Source organism: Saccostrea cucullata, unplaced genomic scaffold (genome assembly GCF_032062105.1).
Source record: "Saccostrea cucullata isolate Sc308-1 unplaced genomic scaffold, CSIRO_AGI_Scuc_v1 ctg1126, whole genome shotgun sequence".
Taxonomy (NCBI): domain Eukaryota; kingdom Metazoa; phylum Mollusca; class Bivalvia; order Ostreida; family Ostreidae; genus Saccostrea; species Saccostrea cuccullata.
Genome location: NW_026923405.1, coordinates 167,655 through 181,753, shown reverse-complemented (window position 1 = coordinate 181,753; position 14,099 = coordinate 167,655). Strand labels below are relative to the sequence as shown.

Here is a 14,099-nt window from a genome sequence, read left to right as displayed (position 1 = left end):
AAAATGGTTGAGTTTGCTAAAAAATCAGCAAAGTGCACGTGTTTAGACGTTTACTGTACAAATATGACGTCATCAAATGAAAAATGTGACGTGAACCTTTTGAGTTCAAGACTAATAGATAATTCATTCATAATGACTTTTCCCTTTTACTTCAGTTAAAATTTCCTTAAAAATGTAGGCCGATTTTGCACCTTCGTGGCTTTACTTCTTTAAATTCAGCATCTACTCTGTTCCTCTGAAGACGATTTACAGAATGATGATGTTAGTGATAGTGATGGATCTGAGTACATGGAATCTGACCAGGAAGCTGTGAGTGATGAGAGTTCCGAGTCCAAAAATGTAACTAGCGATAAAATATCGGTTCAATCATCCTCACAAACCATGGGCCCAAAACGACAAGTGAACTAAGGTTCCTGACTTTGTGAGAAATTCTATAAAAACAATTTTATCATTTACTAATTGTTCGTAATGTTCATTTTTAGACGGTGGCTATATATAGCCACAGGCTATTGCTGCTGGACTGGGCTATGAATAAACAACATGTAAACACACGGGGACTCTAGCGGAGATTTTTCCAGAGTCAAAATAATGAAAGTAGACTTGTTTCGATGTTTGAAAATAAAATGTACATAGTTAACAAATACTTTCAAGTTATTTCAAAGGCATTTAGTTGATGGACACAAAGCCTAATTCCTGATATTTTCCGTTATCAACATTTATCGCCTCATGAATATTCATTGAGTTACGCCGAACTACAACTAACTCGTTCACCAAACGACTCGTATATTCGTATGCAGACCATAGAAGTCAATTCGTGCATATTTTTATATGCAATAAAACTTAAGTAGTTTATTATAATTTAACTAAGTCTTTTGGTTGTTTGAATTAATTTCTAATATCTATTTACAATGCTATAATATTAGAAAAACGAATAAATGTATTTTCAGAAAAAAGAAAAAAAAATCACCACATCTTAATCAATAAATAAAAGGGTTGTTTGGGGGTATATACGTTGCAATAAAATTTGCCTAGTTTACTACCATTCTATTTTTAAAATATAAGACTTTGCTTGATTATTTCCAATACAAAAACGACTTAGAGGACAATGCCAGTAATTTGTCAAGGCTATAATTACAAAGACTGTAACGGACAAAAGTTACACATACGAGGGGTGATCAAAAAGTTCGCGAACTATCTCTATATCTACAAAACCAAAATTCAGATTACAATGAAATTCGGTACACACATAGCCATAAACAAGGTCTATAAATAGCATATGCTGAATAAAGTTTTTCTCCTTGTTTGTGACGTCACAATTTGAAAATGACGTCACTTGTGAAGAAGAATGGTTTGCTCAGTCGAACTCGTTCAACAAACGACTGTACAATTTATTGTATATCTTAGAAATTCCTCTGCAGTATCGTATAATAATTTCACAGTTTAAGGAGATAAATGAGTTCCTATAAATTCAATTAATGATTGGATTGATCGTTTTAGTGAAGAAAGGCAGATGGTTAAATATGATACTTGTCATCTTGCCCAGTGAAAGCAAGTTTGAACAGATATGTATTTTTAATTAAGCAATTTGCTATCAAAGACCTCCAATTAACACTTTGAAAAATAGTTGAATATTTGAACAATAATATAAGTAGTAAATACCTAAGATATCGTTTACTTTAGATTTTAAACATATTAGATATGACAAAAAGGAAGCACCCATTCTCTATCCACCTTGAATAAAGGTCTCTCCCGAGATAGAAGATTTGTGTTTTTATGGTCGCCATGCTTATTTTTGGAAAGAATATTCTTGTCCACCCATTCTGTTGCCAAGATATGTCCATTTCTGACAAATGAACTGTTCTTAAAAAGTAACTCACATGGAAAGAAATATAAAACTCAGAAAAATCTTTCAATTTTTGTGACAGAACGCTTCGGAGGGGGTCATGTGACCGCTAATATCACGTGATTCACGCATGCACAGAACGGTGGTTGATGTGCATTAAAATCGGGGAGGATTAATTTAAAATGCAATCAACATTAAAACCAAATATTGTTTCTTTTATGGAAGTTATTCAATTAGTTCGCGAACTTTTTGATCACCCCTCGTATATTAATTTTTCATTCCTATTTAGAAACTCTATCGTGCCTCTAATAAAATTTATCTTTTAAAAGGTGTACAAAAAAGGTATTCAAATACATGTGCATGAAATGCTACTAGCGATAGGATTAATACGATTTTATTGGACTGAATTTAGGTCAGTTTTCTGCGTGTGTTCACAAAGCTATATGTATTGTACAATGACTGTTACAGTATTTGAAGAATTAAGGGAAACTCAATTATGTGCATCAGTGAAATTCCTTAATTTAAGAGGGAGTTATCCAATTTGTTATTAGCATAGAGGAAAAGACACTTTGACATTATCATCCGTGTGTCATAAGGCGACACAATACATTATATAAAATCTTATAATTTAATTGTTTATTTGTGCATATTTCAGTTTGAAGTTTGGTATGGGTTTTTTTACTTAAAAATGCCCTCAAGAAAAATTTTATAGCACAGTGAGAATTTATAACTCTTTACTTTTTGGTACAAAAAGAAAATAACTTTATAAATTGAAATACATGTACACATGTACATGTATTGTGAAAACAATGAAATAAACCTTTATAATTTCCAAATCTTTTTACAAATTATTACAACATTTTATCTAATTTAATGCAAGTCACCATTTGACGTAGCGGGTTTGCTCTGGAGTCACGGACCTGAAGGAATCCATCCTTACGTTGCGGATTCGACTCCCACTGCGGGACACCCCCTAAATTCAGATCGCGTGTCGCAGTAATTGCTAGCCAGAAAAATATCCCTCACTGCTCAAAATTTATTCTCAAAAGGGACGTTAAAAATACAAAATCATTCATGCCACCGTCTTTCAGTACTAATAGTACTTTGATTCATATTAATTGTTAAACCATTATACACATACAGAATCGTTGACGGATTTGCCGTTATTTTACGATCATGACAAGGAGCACACGGCGAGTGTTACCGGTATGCTCACTCCTCCATGGCATCTGATCCCTCCTCTGATGTTTTGGAGTACCGTGTTTGCTCTGCTCCTATTTTGTATTGTTAAATGGACTTTTAAGCTTGAACAATTCTCTTTATCTTCATAAATTTTATCCTGATGAAAATGTAAAGATCCCGGCCAATGATTGTTCTCATTAATTTTTTAAATAATGAAAAAGAAGATGGGGGAATAAGGCGGGCAGGATGCCTATAGTGCGACAGATAAGATTGATTGATTGTATACTGTTTAACGTTCCTCACCAGAATATTTCACTGATATGGAGACGTCACCATTGCCGGTGAAGAGCTGCAAATTTAGGCTTTTGCTCGGCACTTACGGCTTTTCAGCAGGGAGGGATCTTTATAGTGCCACACCTGCTGTGACACGGGGCCTCGGTTTATACGGTCTCATCCGAAGGACCGCCCCATTTAGTCGCCTTTTACGACAAGCAAGGTGGTACTGAGGACATATTCTAACCCGGATCCCCACGTGGCGCGACAGATAAGAAGTGAAAATTTTAATCTCAACTGAATCCAAATTTTACTTGATATTTCATCTAATATTAAAGTATACTTTATGTAAAATCTCTACAATTTACAAAAAATCTCACAAAGACTGAAAATATTTGCCTATGAAAAAGCTTACACACACTAAAACGAACAAAAACGATCATTTTCTTATACTTAAACAAAATTTTTCAGTATGGGTGGGTCTTCTCTCCATTCTTTTGAAAGATGATCCTAAAAGTGTACAATGAAATACACATTTTTTTGGTTTTCAAAAACATGGAGCAAAGACCCACTATACCTTAAAAGATGATCCTAAAAGTGTACAATGAAATACACATTTTTTTGGTTTTCAAAAACATGGAGCAAAGACCCACTATACCTTAAAAGTACACTTTTATGACACAACATTACCATCTTTCCGAGAAATACTTCAAGTCCATTAAGTCGCGGGTCATATCACAAACATGATTTAAATGCCTAAAATCACTATGCATAGTATGGCAAGCCCTTTTACTATTTATTCGGAAAATAAATTTCATCTGAAAATTACAGAGATATCTCTCATTTTAGAGAGATATCTCTTAAAAATAAGAGATATCTCTCAACTTAAAGAGATATCTCTTATTCTAAAGAGATATCTCTATAAGAAAGAGATATCTCTTAAAGTTAGAGAGATATCTCTTATACTTAGAGAGATATCTCTTTTTCTTTGAGAGATATCTCTTTCTCCTTGAGAGATATCTCTTTCGTAATAAGAGATATCTCTGAACGTTAAAGAGATATCTCTGATCGTTAGAGAGATATCTCTTTCAACTAGAGAGATATCTCTTTCACCTAGAGAGATATCTCTTTCACTTAGAGAGATATCTTTCCAAGTTAAAGAGATATCTCTTTAAGTAAAAGAGATATCTCTCTAAGTTTATCTTAAGAGATATCTCTCAAAGTGAAAGAGATATCTTTCAAAAGGGTCTAAAAGAGATATCTCTGAAGCAAAAAGAGATATCTCTTTATTGCAAAGAGATATCTCTCTTCATTATGTTTATTTAAATTCCATTTGAAATGACTTCTCCCTTAACCGGAAGTGAACTTTTTATTCATTATTTCAAAAGCTGAGAAAATTCGGTCCAGAGTCTGTAAGTCTCGTCACGTGACTCGCGAGATTTTACGACAATTTTCACTTCCTCGCACATGGTCATGGTGAATGTGTATTGAGTTCAGCATGTTTCTGGTTTACACACAGCTTTCAGGGGGAAATTAAATAGTTTTACAAAGCCGAAGGGTTAACGTTGTCCGACTTACGATGTATGAATTTCATGTCATAAGAAATTGGGTGCGAGCGTCCACCAGGAATATTTCGATCGAAATACAGGTAAACAAATCAGAAAGTGTCATACGTTTCTTGTTTATTTTGAGGGAAAACGAAGTGTTTTATTCTTAACCGAATGAAATAATTTCAAAATTATCTTTTGCCTTAATTTGTTAACAGATTTCTCTTGAATCCGAGATGTTATTCATCAGCTGATTATAGAGGAGTTTTGTCATTGATGGGAACCAACGTCATATTTATGATATTGTGGCTGCATCACTTTTGTTTGGGTAATTTTTTAATATACCTTTTATGCCCCCGTAAACGGAGTTTCGGGGGTAATTAGTTTTTGTCGTGTCCGTCTGTCTGTCTGTCTCTCTGTTTGTCCGCAAAAACTTTCACCTTGCCAATAACTTTTGATTTAGTGGAGCTATGACTTTCATATTTCATATGTATATTCCTTGTGTAAAGACCTTTCTTTGGGTACCACCAAATTTGACCTTTTGACCTTGACCTTGGAGTTTGACCCACTTTAAAAATACAACATTGACAGAAATTTTTGAAGGGTTAGGACTAGGGCATTCATACTTCACAAATTTAATCCGTGTGACAAGACATTTCATTTGATTTCAAGAACCTTGACCATCTGACCTTGACCTTGGTGTTTGAGCTACTTTTTACAAACTTTAACCTTGACCATAACTTCTGAATAGTTGGGGCTAGAGCTTTCATATTTCACATGTGTAATCCTTGTGACAATACCTTTCATTGGATATCAAGAATCTTGACCCTTTGACCTTGACCTTAAAGTTTGACCTACTTTTTACAAACTTAACCTTGGCCATAACTTTTGAACGGTAAGGGCCAGTGCTTTCATACTTCCCATACATAATCTTTGAGACTAGGCCTTTCTTTAGAACACAACAACCTTGACCCTTTGACCTTGACCCGGAATTTGTCCTATCTTTTAAGATGTTAACATTGGTCATAACCCTGGAGCAGGTGTAGTTAGTGTTTACATTTCTCATTTCTTGTGAAAAGACCTTACTTTGGTACAATTAACATATTTGATTTGCATTTGAGAAAGCTTAACTGTCGCTAAATTGCCGTACGGGGGCATCAGTGTTTCACAAACACATCTTGTCTTTCAGTAAATTTTAACCTGCTTTGTATTAATGGATTATTTTTTTGAGCATTAAATGTTTGTAGCAATTTAGATCTATTTCACAAGGATAAGATGTTCATATATTTTGCCATCTCTCTGCATTAAATAAAATTTAGATGACCATATTTCTCACTTTAGAGAGTATGTTTCCTGTTTATAGAACATGGTTTATGGATTTTGGTAAACTTTTCTGTCTGTTTAAATTCGCCTGCATGGCACAGTGGTTAGAGTGTCTGCTCTAGTAGAGTCGCGAAATAAGGTGTTGATCCTTACATCATGAGTTTGAATCCCACTGTGGGATGTGGAGACCTGTCCTTGGGATGATACAGTATAACTGTGGCCCCTTGTTGCAGTAGGTCAGGTGTTGGCACAAAAAAGATCCCTTCCTGCTCAATCAGTCAATGGCCCTGAGTGCTGAGTATAGGTCATTAGGACAAAATTTGCAGCTCTCCACTGTCGTTTCCATATGAGTGAAAAATTCTTGAGAGGAACGATAAACAATAAACAATCAATCTGTCTGTTCAATTTATTCACTGATATTACACAACTGTAAACTTATTTTATAGCAGAGGTACAAGAGAACCAGTAACACAGATAAAAGATGCAGTTCCTAAGAGATCCAAAGTCAGCAGCACCTAAGACTATACTGACTTTGAATTATCAGCATCCAAAACAATGCAAATCAAATACAGGTATGAAATTGATGCAACAAAATAAGTTCTAAGACAAATATAAACTTTATTTTTTATAAGACATAGCATATCAAAATGACTAATATACTAGTCAACAACTGGCCAGCTTTAAAAATATATTTGTTTGATGTACTCCTACCCACTTTTATCAAGGTTGGCAGGTAGGTTGGTAGGTACCGGTAGTTTTTTTATGCCCCACCATGATTATGGCCTGGGCATATAGTGTTTGTCATGACTGTCTTCTGTCTTTCTGTCCATGCGTCACACTTTGCGTTTAGCTCAGTTCAAAGCCCAGTTTCAAAGAAACTATACAAGATATTTCATCAAACTTTGCTGATAGATATTGATAAGAGCTATGCAACTGCATCAACATTTTCTGTCCTTGACCTTTCCTTTGACCTTGACCTCACTTTTCTTAAATTAGTGTTTAACTTAGTTTTAAACATACCATTCAAGATGGTGTTACAGCAAAACTCGGTTATAACAAAGTTGCTGGGACCTATGAAATTACTTCGCTATATCCATAATTCATTATAATCGTATAAGAAATTCATTGAAATTTTATAGCTGGGAATCCAAGATGACTTCGCTATACCCATGAATTCGTATCAAACTTACCATACTGATGAGAGCTTTTCAACTGAAACAAACATTTTTTGTCCTTGGCCTTTCTTTTGACTTTGACCTCAATTTTCCTAAGTTAGTGTCAAACTTCATATGGTGATGCATTCTGATGTAAGCAATTCAACTGCATCAACATGACGTTGACCTTTTATTTGACCATGACCTCACATCTCTGAAATTAGTGTCAAACTTCATATGCTGATACATACTGATGTAAGCAATTCAACTGTAACATTTTTCAAGATATTCTGATCAAATTTCATACAAATTTTCATTTTGCATGACTAATATACCCTTGGCGGGCATTCCTGTCCTGTGGACATATTTCTAGTTTTTTTTCTTATGTCTTACAGCATTGAATAAATTGATAACTGTCATATTTAAAACCACAGACTCAGAAATCTGTTAATGTTTTTATTTAGTTACAAAGACTTTGTATTTATAAATTAAAAAGCATCCTAAAAAAAAAATATGATACCTTATCTTTAAAACATCTATGGAAATTAAGGGGGGTGTTAAAAAAATTTAAGTGCCCCTAAGAAATGAATGCAAATGGGTAGGGGCTATTTTAACAGGTCGGTCAGAGTACATCAAACAAATCATTTTTTTTATTGTTGGCCTAGGAAGGGTACCCTAAATATGAAAATGCAACAAATATTTTTAAATAAAAAGATTTTAAATGAAAATATTTTTTATGTATAAAAAGGACAATTTTTATTCTGATTTTCTTGTAAAATCATTGATAAAATTTAATGAAGAAAGTTAAGATTTGTATCAAATAAATGGATATTTGTAAGATTTATAACTCATTATTTGTCAGGCACCTTAGTCCTACATCATTATCAGTTGCACATACAACTATGGCCTTTGTAATAATTCAATATTACAGAAGCTTGCTAAATTACAGGTTTTGTCTGTACATCTGGCAATCTTGGGGCAATACTGGATGGTTTTAACTAAGAACTGATCCAGCATGAAGACCAGCCATGTGCCTCACCTGTCATGACATTATTAAAGGTAAGTGTCCCTATAAGCAAAGAATCTGACAAAGCAAAACCTTCATCTTAGAAGATTTACATTTAATACTTATTTGATTGGTAGTTTTAATAATTTTTTTTTCTTCTACGCAGCCTTTTATTTAGCATTTCTGAGTACTGCATGGTATATGATTGCCATACTTTCCAAAAATTTTTTTTAAATGCTTTATTTTGAAGCATTTTCCATATCCATATATACACTGTACAAACACAAGACAATTTTCACCCACTCACCACCAAAATTGCACACACTCACACAGTGCACTTTCTAAAATTAAAAATAATGAGATGTTTGTAAAATACTTATGCCCCCCTCCCCCCACATTGGAATTTTTTATCTAAGTCCAAAAAGGCATTACTCTGTCAAAAATGGTGCAAGGATACCCAAAAGAGAACTTGACCTAGATATTCATGATCATCTGATAAATCTGTATACTAAATTGCATTTCACTATGTGCAACCTCTGCAAAGGAAATGAACAGAAACTGCAAGTAATTGGAATTTTTCTAAGGCCAAGGGGTATAACTCTGTCAAAAATGGCGCGATGATCATACCCAAAACAGAACTTGACCTAGACATTCATCTGATATACCTGTAAGGCTGTATACCAAATTTCATTTCAGTGCAATGGTTGTGAAGAAAATGAATGGAAACTAAATGGACTGACAGACAGCCGCAAAGCGATATGCCCTCCTTTCTTCAAAGGGGGGGGCATAATAAATGTACATATATGTAAACATATGACAGTTAAACATACAATTTATCCAAAAACAAAACAGATGTACCCAAATGTGTAGATATAAATTAATAAAAAACAAGTATATACTGACAAAACGTCAGAGATACTCAAGCTGTAGAAAGTCAGCTAGGAAGTGTCATTAATTAATATCCTAAAATGGTATAAGATGAGGGCTATTAAGTTCAATCTTCTGTTGAATAAAATACAGGTAATTGAAACAAAATTCATTTATTGAATATTGAATATAATTAATCGTACTACTTTTTAAGATGAACTTACATTCTACACTTTCAGGAATATTTTATAGGGGATAGTTGCCGTTTCTCAATTTAATGAAATATTTGTTTATTTAGACATTTAATATACTTCAAACTCATGCGCGGATCTAGAGGGGGGGTCGGTGGGGGGGGTCTGGACCCCCCCTGGAATTTACCAGGTTAAAAATGTATATACTAAAACAAGAAAAAAGTTACCATGGACCCCTCTTGGAAAATGCAGACCCCCCCTGGTAAACACGAATATCAATATGTGTAAAATGGGTTTGAAAAGTACTACCCCCCCTCCCCCCCTCCCCCCCCCCCCCCCCCCCCCCCCCCCCCCCTCATGAAATAGGTTTTTGACGTTTAGGCAAGTTTTACTCTTGTTTTTTTGGCTTGTCAAGAAATTTCTGGGATAGGATTTTTTTTTTGACTGAGCTGGAAAAAATTCTGGATCCGCGCCTGAAACTATAGACAGTTTTTGAATTTTTTGCTTAATAACGTACATCACAACCATAGGCGTCGGAACTGGCATTGAAAATTGGGGTTTACGTAATTTTGTTGGTTTAGCCCCCCCCCCTTTCAGTTAGGCCCCCACCCACTTTCAGTTTGCTTCCGACGCCTATGACAACATTTAATATACATCAATCCAAACAGCTTGTTACAAGCCTGTAGAAAAGTTTTTTCAAAGAGGGGGGGGCGGGGGGGGCGGGCTGCAACTAATCTACGTGACTACGGATTCATCCAGCTGTGCGACATGTCCAATACATATTCCGTACGAATCCAAAAGAAGTTATATAGGTTCCATTACCAAACTGACGATAATGCTATTTTTTAGAAAAACAAACGTACGTATGAGGGAGAATTTATCATTAATAAATTTATTTTGTGCTATTATTTTATTGTCACTCAAAGTACACATCATTTACAGGCAAGTGAGTTACAATATCAGTTGGGGGGGGGGGGCATTTTCTGGCCATGCATATTGTAGAATTTGTTAACGATGGGGTAACCTGCCGTCACCTTTCAGAGTCACCAGTGTACTCGTCCATGGATGCTTTGTCGGCGACTGAAAGTTACCTGAGATTCCTACGCTAAGGAAAGCGCAAAATCTCTGTATAGAAGCTGTTGCGGCTGCGGGGCTTCACTCGTTGTTCATACGCCATAGAAAAGAATCCAACATTAAACACTTAATATCTATGAATATACAAAAGTTTTCAAGATAAGCTTCATTTTTGTTTCTAGAAATATTTTTCTCTACCTTGAAATACTATATTTTCGTGTTTTAAAACTTAATATATCGATGACCTAGCATCGTTTTAGATAACTCAAGCCCCTCTAGGGCTTGAGTAATTACAATTTTGATTTTTGCATCACTTGTTGTACACATTATCATACAGGACCCATTTACTGAGTATTTTGTCCTTACATCATGTACATTGAAAAACTTTTTCACAACATTTTCCATGTTTCTGTAATACTTGAATAACTTTACTGCATCAATAAATAATGGTTTACTATCTTGTGATCTTGAATAGTAAATAAAATTTTTTGCAACTAATAAAAGAAAATTTTCTAAACAACTTCCTTCTATATTAACAAGTAAAACAGTTCTTTTGGATATTTTGTAATCTTTTTCAATGACACTAAACCTTTGTACAAATTGATTCCAAAATTCAGTCACATTAATATACACAATCATAAAATAAGTGAATTATTGTCTATTGTTTATATCCTGTTTCTATGTCTGTTTGTCTTTTGTCAACTTTAACCTCCACCATAACTTTTGAACCATGAGAGATACAGACTTCATATTTAATATGCCTACTCCACTAATTAAATTCTTTCAAAAGACACCAAGGTCAATGACCTTGTGACCTATATGCTAAAAATAGCTTTTTTTTTAAACTTTCGCCTTAACTTTTGATACATTAAGATAGAGAAATCATATTTGGAATGCCTTCTTCATTAATTATGCTCTTTCAAATGACACCAAGGCCAGTGAACTTTTGACCTTTAATGTGACTTTAATGCTATAAATACCATTTTGAACTTTCACCATACCTTTTGTACCGTTAAAGATAGAGACTTCATATTTGATTTGCATACTCCACTAATTAAGCTCTTTCAAATGACACCAAGGCCAATGACCTTGTGACCTTGACTATGACCTATATGCTCAAAAAAACTTGTTTGAATTTGTTGCCGCCTGGTGCATATTGTTTCACAAACACATCTTGTTTTGAAGTAGTTTTAATATTTGAATTTCTGTAGAATTTTATGTTACATATAAAAACCAAAAATTTTTAAAATCAAAATCATTTTTATTTCAGTACTTTGTGACAGTGGGATGATGGAATATTAAAGAATGGACATGGCTCTATATTACTGCATCAGAGATCAATCCAGGTTTACTTATAAATCAAAGAAAAACACTTAAACAGTCAAGCATCATTTGAAGCTACATGTGTCACCGCTTTAACAATATGCCTGCTTATATAACCAAGAAAGCACAGTGACCAGTTGTACCTATGATGTCGGACAAGATCCCGAAAAAACTTCCAGTACACTCATCTCTACCTGCAAAGAATTGAAAATTCTAAATGACTTGTATCAACACTTTTGTACTTTATCTGGCTTGTATTTTCAATACTCATTAGCTTTTAGCTTCCTGCAAACAAAATTTCATAAGTACTAACTTGCAGGTGTAAAATATTTGAAACAGTTTGCTTGTCCAAAAGGAAATTCTGCCAATTAGCAGTGGCATGAGCAGTTGATTGATGTCACAGTTCCACCGGCAAAGTATTTGTAGCTGAATGGTGCCATGTAAAACACTTTTCACAAGAACATGGAAAAATCCTAGAAGTGAGGATCTACAAGAAATTAAGAGAATACTTTCTTGAATATTTTCAATGTTATAAAATGCTTGTGTACATCCTTTATATGTAAAACTAATTACGCATGTAACTACCAAATATACAAATTAAACTTCAATCCTTAAATTTGTTCTTAAGTTTATTTATATTGTATTAATTAAAATAAGCATGCAATATTTGTCTTGTTATACTGAAGGATTCAATGTTAAGAAAATGTCGTTCATTGAAAAAATGTGCAACCATTCTGCACAGTTAGCAATTTTCATGGAGAACCTATCGATGTGCATTTGCAATTGTTGGGATGACAGGCACACAGTAGAAGAATTGTACTTGTTAATAAATGTTTTTTACCAATCAAATTTCAAATTGATAATTTAATAAGAAAGCATATGACAAATTTAACTATCATTATGGCCCATTGATTCACCATGGTGTTTGAGCTTTTGTGGACTTGATACTTAACTAGTAAGTTTGAAATATTGAAGTAAAGAAAAGTGCAGCCCAAAAAATTATCCTGTACCTGATTTAAAATGAGTGCCATCCTTAACTACTTGGGAGTTGCCGCACTCTTCATGAGTATAAGAATTATTGGATATGCCTCATTAACAGGTCTATACTGGTACATGGATGACACATTCAGTCGAAGCATTGTCCCTTTTTCAGTACCTCCTGGATCTCTATAAAATATGACAAATGTAGATAAAATGTTCTACCATTGAATGATGAATGTCTTATGGACCCAGTGCAGACCTGTTTGGTGACAACATTGGATTAATTGGGGATTGTTCTAGCTAAGACAAATAAGAAAATTCCTATTTCTAATGCCTATAAGTAAAATGTCTTTCTCATAATTGTAAGAGTATTTGGGAACACGGGCACCTGAAGTATGGATGATACCCCCCCTTTTTTTTTTGTTAAATTAAAAAAAATATATTTTTAAAAAAGGGGGGGGGGGCTATTATCCATACTTCAGGTGCCTGTGTTTGGGAAGGGGGTCATAAGGCTTTACAGTTAATATATTGATCGTACATGTATGTCGTTTAACGTCCTACAGTTAATATTGAAGTTGAATATATACATCCCTGTTTACATGAAAGAAGTAATGTTGGACGTTTTTATTTTCGGAGCATTAATTAATTAAAAAAGAACATTAATTCTATCAGGATTATGTTTAATCGATGTAGTAATCAATGCTGTATTCCCGTGATCGATGAAATTGGGTGCATGTAGGCCTATTTCGAATTTGTTTTTATTGACTTCGCATTCTATATCCCCGGCTCAGCTGTCCTGTGAGCTAAATAAATGAAATAAATATAATATGGAACCAATCTTTGGGGGACGTTTTGGTTTGAAATCCTGTTTCTTTCGCTTAAAACAATAAAGCAATTAAACGTTGTTTACCTGTATCAATCAGTCCATTTTATCCTCTTCTTTTCAATAACCAGAAAACGAACGACTTAACAGACATTACTTCCTGTATCGCTTTCGTTTTTAACGGGAGAATTAGTTATTTTATTTTAAGGGTGATTGGAAAAGAGATATCTCTTTCATTAAAAGAGATATCTCTTTAGCGTAGAAAGATATCTCTTTTTGAAAATCTAAAGAGATATCTCTCTAATTAAGAGAGATATCTCTTTTAAACTTGTTAAAGAGATATCTCTCTAACTTTAAGAGATATCTCTCTCGTTTAAAGAGATATCTCTCTAGCTTATAAAGATATCTCTCTTACTAAAAGAGATATCTCTCTTTCAAAAAGAGATATCTCTTTTGTTGAAAGAGATATCTCTCTAAAGTATTAAGATATCTCTATTAGTCAAAGAGATATC

The 14,099-nt window shown here is 34.0% G+C and overlaps 2 long non-coding RNA genes across 5 annotated transcripts; one reads left to right on the top strand and one right to left on the bottom strand.

Moving 5' to 3' along the window:
• The first annotated feature begins 4,759 nt into the window (after positions 1-4,759).
• Positions 4,760-12,447, top strand: LOC134263919 (uncharacterized). Of its 4 annotated transcripts, none has more exons than XR_009991376.1 (5): positions 4,760-4,946; positions 5,064-5,173; positions 6,618-6,740; positions 8,272-8,381; positions 11,731-12,447. It is a non-coding gene; the product is annotated as an uncharacterized LOC134263919 (long non-coding RNA). The 4 variants fall into 4 exon arrangements; XR_009991375.1 differs by having other exon boundaries at positions 6,615-6,740; XR_009991378.1 differs by lacking the exon at positions 5,064-5,173 and having other exon boundaries at positions 4,761-4,946.
• On the bottom strand, positions 11,701-13,736 carry LOC134263920 (uncharacterized). The gene is made up of 4 exons (XR_009991379.1): positions 13,675-13,736; positions 12,794-12,950; positions 12,097-12,270; positions 11,701-11,977 (listed from the first exon to the last, which is right to left on the bottom strand). It is a non-coding gene; the product is annotated as an uncharacterized LOC134263920 (long non-coding RNA).
• Positions 13,737-14,099: the final 363 nt, after the last annotated feature.